This window comes from Ambystoma mexicanum, chromosome 3p, assembly GCF_040938575.1.
Source record: "Ambystoma mexicanum isolate Mex_15411 chromosome 3p, UKY_AmexF1_1, whole genome shotgun sequence".
Lineage (NCBI taxonomy): Eukaryota > Metazoa > Chordata > Amphibia > Caudata > Ambystomatidae > Ambystoma > Ambystoma mexicanum.
This window is the reverse complement of record NC_090925.1, coordinates 658,036,622-658,049,389: the sequence shown is the minus strand read 5'-3', so window position 1 is coordinate 658,049,389 and position 12,768 is coordinate 658,036,622.

Genomic DNA, 12,768 nt, shown 5'->3' with positions numbered 1-12,768 from the left:
TATCAGTTGTGGTTGTGGGGGGTAAATTCCCATTGGGTTTTTCTGAGTACTATTAGTGCTGCGGTCATAGTGCCACAAATTAGGCAGAAAGTGCTGAGATTTACCTCCAGAAAATATTTGGAGGTAAATCTGTCACTTTCCGCCCTTTGCTGATTATAATTGTTCTTTTAAAATGTGCTGGGGCGGTTTCTAAGCGCCAGACCAGGATTCAAACCAGGATTCAAACCTGTGATACTATGCGTTGTCGTGCTTCCATTGCTCGTGAGCTACCCTCCCTGCCTGGTGAGTACTCAAGCTCATAGTGAGTAGTTCCCTCATCACTCATTTGGCTGGTGTTAAGGCATGGTTCAGGAATGGGCATTATATGCCCAGGTATACACACCATTTCCAGGTTTTACTTTATTAAGGGTGAATAAGAATTCTCCAAAGAAGGGGTTCTATATTTGTTTTCTTATGATTGTGTTTCATATGTTTTAACAATAGCCCAGGTACTCGCACCAGTGCCTTAAACTGGGATAACAGTACAGATACTCTCACCATTGGCATGCAATGCCTTGATAGCCACATCACTCTTAAAAATATGTCCTGTTAGCTTAGTAGTGCCAATATAGATATACCACTGGGCCAATTGCATTCCACCCATACAATGTTTTGTGTGATATATGGAGTTTACCACATGTTGCATTGGGAGGTGTTTGCTTTGCTTATGTAGGATATGGGGGAGAAGGGGTTTAGCGTGACTGTTTATCTGTGCCCTTTTTTTTTGCTGCTGTGTGGCCATTGGCAGAATTTTTGTATAGTTTACATTTGCATGGGGGTTTCATCCTTATAATACATTGCAATTTTGGTTATTTATAATGTGCTTAATAGTACGAGGCTTCTAAGCGCGGACCCAGGCATCGAACTGTGTTGCTCCACGTTGTCTTGATTCCAAGATGATCGCGTTGCACCTGCTCTATCCTCCTGTAAGGATATTTGGCGTGTTACACCACAGAGTACAGCACTACTGCACAGGTAGCATTTTTTTATGCATCACCACTACATGGGTGTGGTGCATTGCTATATGTGTTGCCTGAGTAACATGGACATATAAGTAAAGACAGGCTATTCAGTCAAAAACGATTTTTACATATAAGATGCAAATCCATTTTTACAGTTAAAAGCACACATCTGCACATTCAAAATGCACACTATTTTTCACCTGAAATGCCTATGTTGCAAGAGACACATTTGAAAATGAATAACTAACCTTATTAACAACTAACCTGACTAATAAAACTTCATTTAACATAACCCACTAATAAAAATGTGTCTCCACTGCAGAATTAGGCCTACTCTGAAAGTGAACTTTTAAACGCACATTCATTTTTTTTTCTCTGCTGCTCTGTCCACATAACTACAGGAGGCAAAGATCTCGACGGAACAGGAAATTAGTTTGTTACATTTGCCAATGTAGAAATGAGCCATTGTGTAGTGAGGGAGGAGATGACATGATTGATTCTGATTGGAGCAGCGTCATAGCAAGTATCATGCTAGAGGCTGTGATTAGAACTTTGTTGGAGAAGCTTGAGGGGAGGGGGAGAACAATCGAGATCTTGCAGAGCTGGGAGAAGGATCTGTTTCCTGGCTGGGGATTCCTGCTGCAAAAGCTGAGAGTTCCAGGCAATAACCCCGGTTTGAGAATGTCAGACGCTTGTTCTCACTGGGGTTGATTTTCACGGGAGCCAAATTCAGAAAGAGAATAGCTGGAGAAAACTCAGGCTGAACAGATAAGGTAATTATAGAAGCGAGTGGGAGCTGTGCGAAAGTGTGCGAAACTGTTCAGTCAGTGTATTCGAGGGAGTCTCTGTATCTTATCAGCATATTTAATGTTACCAATTGAATATATTCTCGCAGCTCTCTGTCCATTTTATCACAAATAATGTTGTACCATTTCATTTATTTCTGTAAAAAAAGTTAAACTGTGTTTAAAAGAAATTTCTATAATACAAAAATATTTGAAAACTGATAGCTAGTGTGTATTATTTCTCTCTTTCATTTTGCATGGGTAAAGGTTTAAATGTTGGTAGATTTTTAAACAGTGCAATTGTCATTTTAAAACAGATGTGTGTATGATTCTATTCAGTATGGACAGTTGTGAGTGACTGTTTGTAGCATAGCCTGTTGGAGGTACATGAGCCAACGGGAAGAGAGACTCTCTGGACATAGTTCCCTACCGTATATAAGGTAGTGGAAATTACCACAAAAATACCACAATAGCCCATGGTGGCACACAACACTAACACTGAAAATGTGGTATCCCTAAAATGTAGGCCTGAGGTCTCTCTAGTAATCAAGAACAATCTAGATAAAAAACAAGGGATGTTGGATATTGGGGCCACAAATAAACCAGCCACTATACCAACCAACCATGCAAACTACCGCGGACATCATCTAAATAGGTCTGAATTCTGAAATAATGCAATGTATTATTGTCATGTGTGACCCAAAATGAATACAGAGAGTGATTATTGCTAACGGTATTTTGGCGGTAAGAAAATACCGCAAAGCCCCAAATATCCACAAAATACCCAACATATGTATGGTGCGTTGCAGGCCGGGAAAGTGATCATAGAGTACCTACTGGGCGTGGCAAGCGTGTTTCACACTGCCATTTGCACATTAAATACACGTTGCGAGACTTTGAGACTCAGTCGGCCGACTGAGATACTTTGAAATAAACCAGACTTGTTTGGAAATCGAACCTCGTGTCTGTCGTGTCACTAGAGTATATGGTTATTGTGCCATAGTTTCCATATGTGGTCTTTATGGCCTAGCAATATGATTATTTTTCTTTGATGATAGTATTCTGTCTCATCAGTACCAAACAACAGCACATTGATTCACAGCCATTGAAAGTAATATATTGCTTGTCTCAAACAACTGTGGGATTGTCTCCTTAGTACCTACTAGTAAGCAATGACAATGCAAATCAGGTGCATGTGTTTCATCTGGATTCACTGCTCTTCTATTTGTCATAAAAATATGGTCCATCTGATTTAACATTTTCTAACTCTGTCAATTCTATTTTAATGTTCTACCACTCCCTCAACTAAATCCTGTTGTAATGTTCTGCTTTCCCTTACCTAAATCCTTAATCTTCTTTTTCTCTCTCCAATATATCCAATTTCATTTTTCTACCACTCCATCAACTGCCCAAAAACCTATTTTTTCTGTCTCTGTTTTGAAAAATGACTCAAACTGTGAAGACCTTTTTTTTATTAAACAGTGAGGTGAATTTCACTAAAATCACCTGGTCCAAACCTTAAAGTCAATTAAGGAAATTTCAGTTTGGTTTCATTGCCCAAAATTCAAGTGATTTAGAACTTGACCATATGGTCTCCCAGACCTATACAGGGGTATGAATCAACTCTGTTGTTTGACTGCATGTAGTATGGTTCATCAATGCAGTGCATGTGTGTTGCTTTTTTTAAAGCCTTCTAAAGTATGCAAGAGAATCTGCAGAACTATCCATTTAACTGACATATGCAGCAAAGAAAATATGTCGTTGCCCTCAGTAAAACAACTCAACCCATACTCATATTCACTAACGTGTTTCCTTCAAAGTGCGAAAAGACTTTCCAAAAAGGAAAGGTTCTTTGTAAATCGCAGACAGAAACGCTTTAAAACATTTGGACAGTAGGGGGCACACCACATCAAGATTTGATTGCACATGTTCAGGCAAGTCTCTTGTAACAATAATATGCAGAAAAAATGGCATCGACACAAACGAGTAATTTTTTGTTTCAAATTTCTTTTTTGACATTTGTATTACATACAGAAGAAAACAGCAGTATTATATTGTAACAAATAAACATCTTTTACACAATATGACAGCATATTTACACAATTTTTACAGGTGGCATTTAGAGCAAGAAAAGAAAGAAAAAGCCAGAGAAAAGGGAGAGGAGGAGATAGCATATAGGAAAAGAAAAGAAAGAGCAAACAGTGGAAGAGAGAAGAAGGAAAGGAGAGGGTAGAAGAAAGAGAGAAGAAGAGAAAAAAACAAAACAACAAATACATTAAACAATTCAATGAGAGGGAAATTATTCAGATGTACAATTCATTTCATATGGACAGATATGTATCCGTTTTTTTCAGTCTCTGATAAATTACCTTTTCCCTACTCGATAGAATGGCTAAACCCTGCAACCAGCCATCGACTGAAGGCTTTGCATCACTTTTCCAGATTTGCTTTTTAGTTACCAATAGCGCTGCCCAACAGAAAGCTGAATATCTACCGGGAACAAGCCCAGTACATATAGCAAAGGGGTGCAGGGGAGCGAGAAACTGAAGACAAGCTCCACACGTTGCAGAACATCATCCCAGAAGGTGTTCATATTCACACAGGACAAAACATGTGCAAAACCAGTACCCACGTCAGACTTACAACGCTTCATTTTTGAAGGTGTCCCGGAGATGCAGTGCACAACTCGCTGCTGAGTAAACCTCAAATCTAGATGAACTTTTTACCTACAAGGCCCTGCACAGATTCCTTTCCATACTTCCTCAGATAACTCAAATCTCATATCCAGGGCCCAGGTCGCCCTACCATGCTCAGATGGTACATCACTGCCCAACTGTGCAAGAAGCTTGTACAGAGTAGAAGCCGATAGAGGCATACTTTTGGATAGCTGCAATATTGGAGGGATGCTGTGGAACTAGGCGTTTAAAGGCGCATGTAGATTTGTAAAAACATTGCATAGAATTCGGTATCGATAATCCTCTAACATACGCAACTTATATTTAAACTTAAGGAATTCAAAGAAGAGCATTGACACCATGTTGTGTACCTGTCCCAAATGCTAGATACCTGCAGTTTGCCAGGAGGGCCATGAGAGGGTACGGTTATTAAAACGTACAGCCGAGTTCCTCCAGATGGAAGAATCTGAACTCAGTAGGTATTTAACCACAGAACTTTCACAACATTTCCTCCAGTCTTTTAGAATGTGGCCAACAGACTGTGTGGATTTATCCGCAGGCATCTTTTTTCTCCATACTAAGGAGGCAATGTAAAGGGATAGGGTGCACCAAGTCCCACTCCATGTTGACCCAGTTCGGGCAGCTAGCTGCAACTTCTCTTAACCAGAAATGCAGTGTGCGCAGGGAAAATGCCCTATATTATGAGACACTATCAGGGAACCCTAAACCACCCAAACGCACTGGCTTCATAAGTACCTCCATTGGGATCCTGAATTTGTCCACCTCTCCCCATAGGAAATTACGTAACACTCTATTAATGTCTCGAGACAAATTCCCTGTCAAAGGAAGAGGAAGCATGCTAAAGACGTAAAGTAGTTTTGAAAGCAGAGACATCTTTATTACATTAATCTTACCCCACAACGTAAGAGTCAACCTTTTCCACCTTAAACATAACAGCCCAATATCTGTGAGTTTGAGTCAACTATTGGAGGCCAACAAGCAGTTAAAACACCTAGAAATTTGTATTCCCAGGTATTCAAAGTCATTCCCTGCCCAACTGTCCAGCTCAATACCGAAAAGAGCTCTATGATACAAGGCCGAAAATGGGAAAATGTATGTTTTTGATACATTAATTTTATAATCTGACACTTGACCAAATCTAGTCAGTGCCAAAATAGGTTCCTTCAATAAGGCTCTAGCATCATAGAGCAGAACTAAAAGGTTGTCTGCATAAAGCGGGACTTTAGAGATGCAGTTGCCCGTCAAAATATCCTTTATGCCAATATTTTCCCTAATCGAGATAGCCAATGGCTCTATAAAAAGGGCAAACAATAGAGGGGATAAGGGACAACCCTGTCTTGTAACCCGATGGATTGAGAAACAATCCGATAGACAACCGTTTACCAGAACTCTTGCTTCTGCATCATTATAGAGAGCAGAAAATAGCTTAAAAAAACGAGGGCAACAGTTCACTCTACCTAACACTTGACGAAGAAAAACCCAGCTTACCCTATCAAATGCTTTTTCAGCATCAAGACTGACCGCTGCAAAGGGGTCCACAGAGTTACTATTTAAATGTATAACATCCAGCAATTCCCTCAATTCATCATAACTATTCCTACTGACGATGAAGCCTGTCTGATTTCGCTGGAACAATTTTGAAAGCAGCGGGTTAAGCCTTACCACATACATTTTTGCTAATAACTTAAAATCCCTGTTTAGAAGAGAAATAGGCCTATAATTACTGAAGAGTGAGTGATTATTACCAGGTTTGGGAATTACCAATATGATTGCAGTCTTCATCAGCCACATTTTCAGGTTCAATGATTTCCCTAAAAAGATTGTCTAGAAATGGAGCAAGTAAAGAAAATGTAATGTAAAATTTAATTGGAAACCCATCCGGTCCTGGTCACTTACCAGGTGTTAATAACCCCATGGAATTTAAAAAGTCCTGTTCCATTATTTCACGTTCCAGGAAAAGTTTATCCCCTTAATCCAACTTAGGGATAGGTATCTGATCCGGGTATTCTGAGACTTCATTATCATCAATATACCCATGCTCACGGCATAACCACGCAAACACATTCTTAAATGCACCACATATTTCTTAATTCTTTATAAGAAAAACAAAAAACATTACCATCACACAGGGACAATACCTGCCTACCTCTTTCTCTATCCCTAAGTCTGTTTTCAAGCAAGTCACCTGACTTCCCCCCATGGTCCCAGAATGCCTGCCTAGTATAAAATATATCTTTCTCCGCTTTAGTGTGAATTAAGCTATCCAACGATCGTTTAGCCCTCAGCATTGCAGATGGCGTAACCTCAGATAGGGGAAGCAGCATGGGTATTCACTGTGAGTTTGATATTAGTTTCTAGATGAACATAATCTGCTTCAGCCTTTTTTGTATGAGACATAAATAATTATTTAGCCACATAAATATGCCTTCAGAGCATCCCAGATGACAGATAAACTACTAACTGGCACTGTGTTATCCTCGAGGAAGAGCGAAGTATCAGCACTAATTTAACAAAATCCTTATCCTTTAATAAGCGAGTATTCAGTCTCCATTGTCTTGCGCGCATCTCACTTCCCAACGATTGATCCAGCTCTAGGAACACACAAGCATGATCAAAAATCACAATGTCCCCCTTACCAGGCACCTGTAAAACACTAGAAAGATCTCGTCTAACTAAGACATCATCAATCCGGGATGAGGTACCATGCAGAACAGAGCAAAATCTCTACTGCCTCTTATCAGGGTTCAAGTCACGCCATATGTCGTCCAAGTCCCAAGTCTGCATAAGTTGCCTCGATGGATCACAAAAGGATGGCACAGTATTTGTTACTTATTTCTCCTTTGAATTATGTACTCCTTGCTACTAATATTCTCATATACTTTTTATACAAATTTCATTTATTTGTATATGGTTTAAAAAAAAAACCTTTACAAAATTGTACAGCAAAGGTAAGATGATAATTAATTTCACATCTAAAATTAAACATCATTACACTATGACATTTTACCTAAAAAAGCAAGCTAAAAGATTCCCTATTTTACAACAGACAATTATCATACAAATACTAAAACTCATAATAGAATAGAGCAGCCTATTTACAACAGATTCATAAAACTATGATGGATTTCCTTTTCACTAACAATCACCTATACAAAGGACTAAACAAGACCACATCCTATCTTTAAAAATCTTACAACCACTAGTTGCAGAGGAATTTTTTTATCAAATAACATACATTTCCACAAGAGATCCAAATCCACATTTAATACATCAGGGACAAAGCGAACGAAGTAATGAAATCTATTCATACTCAAAACCAGATATTCAACCATCAAATGTCTCAGTTTTTCTTTTACTTCTGGATCCTTGCAGTATCTGCATAAAATTGGGGCTGCCAAAGATTTCGATCTTGCAGCGATTATTTCTCCGGTTAGCAATACATTGAATCAGAATCTCATGTACAGATTTCTCCATCCTCTATTAGGAAAGGAGGATATATAAGGTTCCATGGAGCCCAAATATGTATAATAAGATACCATATGTGAGTATAACCTATGTTGGGACAATTGTTGAATTATGTTTGCCCAATCAACATTTTGAAGCAGCTGTTTCACTTTTTTAGGATTAGATATGAGAGTAATCATAGATGCTCCAACACAGCTCAATAGATTCTTACAGATTTCTGTTAGGCTGATAAGAAGTATCGATTTAGATGTGCTTGTTTGAGCATACCGGACAATTAATTGTACAAATTGTTATCGATTTGGATAATAAGATTACACAATAACAGTAGGCATTTCCACTCTACAATGCTCTTAAGTGATTGGAGGCCAAGTTCGTAGCGGATAGCTACTAGTGGCACGCATTTATGGAGGCAGAGGATAGTTTAACTAAGAATATTCGCCTCCAGTTTGTTCATGTCCAACTTTCTCATTATGAATGGAATCTCACTACCATATAAGATTTTGGGAACAGTTTTTAGTTTATAAAATCTTAGGTATGGAGTGTAAGAGAATCTACCAAATTTGCGATCCACTACACGCATTTGGGTAATGCATACTTTGACTTTTGTCAGAAAGTGGTTTAGTAATTGAGCGCCATTGGAATTAGCGCTCACAAAAAACCTAGATATATCATCGAGTTTTTGATTCCCAATGTATTCTTATTCAAGAACCAACTTTTTTGAGGGGGCTTTCTCTTACCACTAAAGCATAGAATATGAGATTTTTGTGCATGTACAGCTAAATCATTACGCATCATGTAGGTTGCAAAGGCTGTTAACAAATGCTGAAGCCCCACAGGAGTCCTATCAAACAATAAGAAATCGTCTGCGTAGGAGCACCAGCATAATTGTTTGCCTTCCAGCTTAGGTTGAATGAAGGAGGCATTCGATAAAGATGGACCTATGTCGGATGTGTACAAATTATACAATGTCGGAGCAAAAATGCAACCTTGTCTTAGTCCATTGGACGTTTTGATTGGCATAGACAATAAACCTTCATTATTTAGGCAGATTTGGATCATCGAGCCTTCATGAAAATGAATCAGAATGTCCAGGAGGTCTTGATGGAGGCCTAATAGATCTAATTTCTTCCAAAGTGTTGCTCGATTCACCAAATCAAAAGCTAGGGATAGATCCATAATTCCCAGGTATACCGGGATTGCCCCTTTTTTCCTTCCCATTTCTTGTAGCAAAGAGATCAAAAGACCCCCAGCCATGGTTCCAATTCCCGTCCTAAAGCCGAATTGAGCAGGAGAAAAGATATGATTTTTAGATGCCCATTGTTCAATTTGTTGGAGAGGAAGACTTGCATACATTTTGGAGTCCGAATCTAAAAGAGCAATTGGCCGGTAATTTAACGGTGAGGATCTATCCCCCTTCTTACATATCGGAATAATGTAACTCATATTCCATCAGCAAGGAGTGATCTTTGTTCGATTTATGTCTTGGAAAAGCAGAAATAAGGCCTTTGACAAAGTGTCCGTGTTGCCCTTAAAAAGAGCATTCGAAAGGCCACTAGGCCCCGCAGCTCTAGAGGCGCTGGACAGAACAATCCTCTCCCTGATCTTATCAATAGAGAAGTTACATTTCCATTGGACAGCTTCCAAAAGATGAGAAGGTCGCTGTAACAATTCTCTACTTGCATAAAGGTTCTTAAAATGTCCCACCCATACTTGTTCGTCAATAGGATTTAGATTGCGTTCTACATCAGATTTAGGAGTCCTGTTTATAAGTTGCCAAAATTGTCTCACTGAGTTGTCTTTTCAGTGAATGCAACATCTCCTCATTGTCTGCTTGAAACATCATGCATGTATAGCTTCTTATCCAGTTTTTATAGGTTTGTTTCAGAAGTTTAGCCCCCTCTCTCCTGGAGGTTTCAGACAATTTTAATAATATAAGTTGCCTTAGTGAGCTTCGTAAAAAGGTTTTGCTGACCCGCACAATAAAGTCATATTTATGGGTATGCCTTTTCTTGACTTTATTTTTACCTAGTGTCTTTACTGAACTTTCTATAAGAGTCTTTACGTATGGACCAAAATGATCATGAGTGAACCTTATTTTCTTTTCTTCAGGTAGATTCAGCATGATTTTTACAGAATAGATTATTACAAGATTGTACATTACACGGATACCAAATGATCCTGTTATTACCAGAATTCATGACCAGTTCATTAGACATTTGAGCAATCATTGCCCACGCTCTAGGGATGACCAAGTGCAGCTCAAGCACCCTATGATTGCTCATCAGCGTAGAGCGCATTACAAAGCTTTCTGCCAAATTAAAAATATGCTCTGAGACAAAAATATAATCACTTGCAGAAGATCATTGCATCACATTTTGTAAAGCGGACTCATGGACTGAAAGTTTGTAGTCCCAAAATGCTCACCCATCACATTCATTGGAGCGACATTTGGAAACCCTTCACTCTCCAGTACAAGCTTCATATTAGTATTCAAATCCCCCATCAAAAGAATTTGAATCCCTGAATGTTTATGTAAGCAGTTCTCCATGATCTCTTCCATTTTTATAGTCACCTCATAAAGATTAGATCCTGGCGACCAATATATATTCCAGATTAGGACATGAGACAGTTGAGTAATACTATCCACCTTTACCTTTACCAGGTACCCCAAAACATGAGGATTTGTAAAGATTTAAATCAAATGAATGCCCAAACCAAGATTCACCGCTAGGAGGAGGCCCCCCTTCGGCCGGCCTAGCCGGCCCTTGGAGGCGAGAAGATGATGACACTCGAATCCATCCAACTGCGCAAGGGTCGTCATCCATGTTTCCTGTATACAAAGAATACTTTTAGTTCTCAATGATGAGCATAATTCAGAGGATGAAAAAAGGCGCAAATTCCCACGTGAGTTCCAAGAGAGTATAGATAATATGTTGCCCGGATCTATACTGGGTGTCTTAAGGGTTAAAGCTGGAGGATCTAAATTTGTTGTTTTAAGGTTTGGAGCTGGGAGATCGAGTCTCGAAGATTTAATGCAAGCCATCTCTCCAGCTTGTACCCTGTTCTGGGAGAGTCTGTTTTTTTTGGATCTGCCCCCCCCCGAATATAGTGATCGAGAGAAGTCATTTTCGATATATCCTTGCTGTTCCGTGCCTTTGCCAAAAATCAGTATGTCAAATCCCCTCTTGTTAAACTGATCCAATTCCACTAAGACATTTTGAAATACCAACTTGGAGTGAAAAACTATTCTCACGTGGTCAAAACACTGGGGGTAGATAAAATCCACCATTTAATGTCTGCTGAGGTAACATTTTCCAGAGAGGGAATGTCATTGAAAAGGGACCCCCCTCTCTAGATTAGGGTATTAGCATAACAATTCATCTCAGAAAGAAAATCCAGAGGGTACAAATTGAAACTGCAGTATCAAGGGTTTTATTATACCTGATACATTTTTTGTTATGTGAGTTAAATCACAATTTAATCTGCACTCAGGCAATAGTTTTACATAGCAGGAAAAGTTTTTAAGATCAAATTAATTCCATAAAATTCATACTGTTGAATCATTCGACCATTCATCCACACATATCCATCATACAACAATCCACTCATACCAAACATCAATAGGTACAGGATAAAAACCTATTACAAATATATATCATAATAAACAGTTCATTAACAATCCAATTATTATACAAAATAAATTGTGCAAGACAAAGTGCAAGGTGCATAACCACAAAAAGTCCTATAAGTGGTCAACAGTTGAGAGGGGCCCCAGAAGTCTTCACAAGTAACCTCATCCCAAATTTCTCTACCGATTTCGATGTCTCAATGTGGTTTATGTTACGTCTTCATCAGGAGATAACAACTAGCTAGCTTTCTTAGCACTAGATGCAAGAAACAGTCCGTTTTTTCTTATTTGATAGCCGCAAAGCGGTGCCGTAACAATTTGGCGGCGTCCAGATGGAGTTTTCATGCGTAGCCGGTGACTGAACTTTGAGCTCCAATCCAAACGGTCCAAGTATTGGGTTGGTGCAAGATGGAATATTTGTAATCCAATTACAGTAGCAGCTTGATGTGTCACGTCTGAGATCTAGGAAGAGGGGATAGTGGCTTCTAGAGTAGGTGGAATAGTAAGGATCGGAGTACTAGGATCTACTGCTACTTCTACCGTCGCCTGTTGTGCTTTAGAATCTACGGGATTAGAGTCACTGGAGGACAGGTTTAGAGTTCCGGGAAAACCTGCCCTTCAATGCCTCTTCCACTGCTGTGCGAATCAACAAAGCCACATCATGATTACTCAATACAATTTTATCTTGCTGCCCTATCCCTGGATCACCCTTGATTGCTTTGTCTACTAAGGAGTCAGCTTTCTTTAGGGGGCCACCAACCAGCTGCTGAATCTGAGTCAATTTTGCAGCCACTGCTGGTTTCGCATCTAATAGATGCTCGCTTGCTGGAGTGATCAATAAAGCAGGCGGTTTTCCTTGATTGAATATGTTTGGTTTTGAAAAAAGACCATAACTTTCCCGCTGGCCCACGAATGGGACGGCTTTGCCCCTTTCTAGTTGTTTACCTTTTTGGACCATGTTCGTTTTAATGGGAGACGTTTTATGAGTCATTTCGTCAGTTAGGGTATTGTTTGGGAGACTATAAGTGCCATCCTTGGGATTACTGTTCACATCGGAGGACTCTATCATTTCTAGTTCTGCATGCAAAAGTTGCTCCTTTTCCTCTCTAATAAAATTTCTCCAGGTACTTTTTGGGAATGTTTTTCCTTTGCTTATAAAGAGAGGCATTCCCAATTTTCCGATTTTTCTTGTT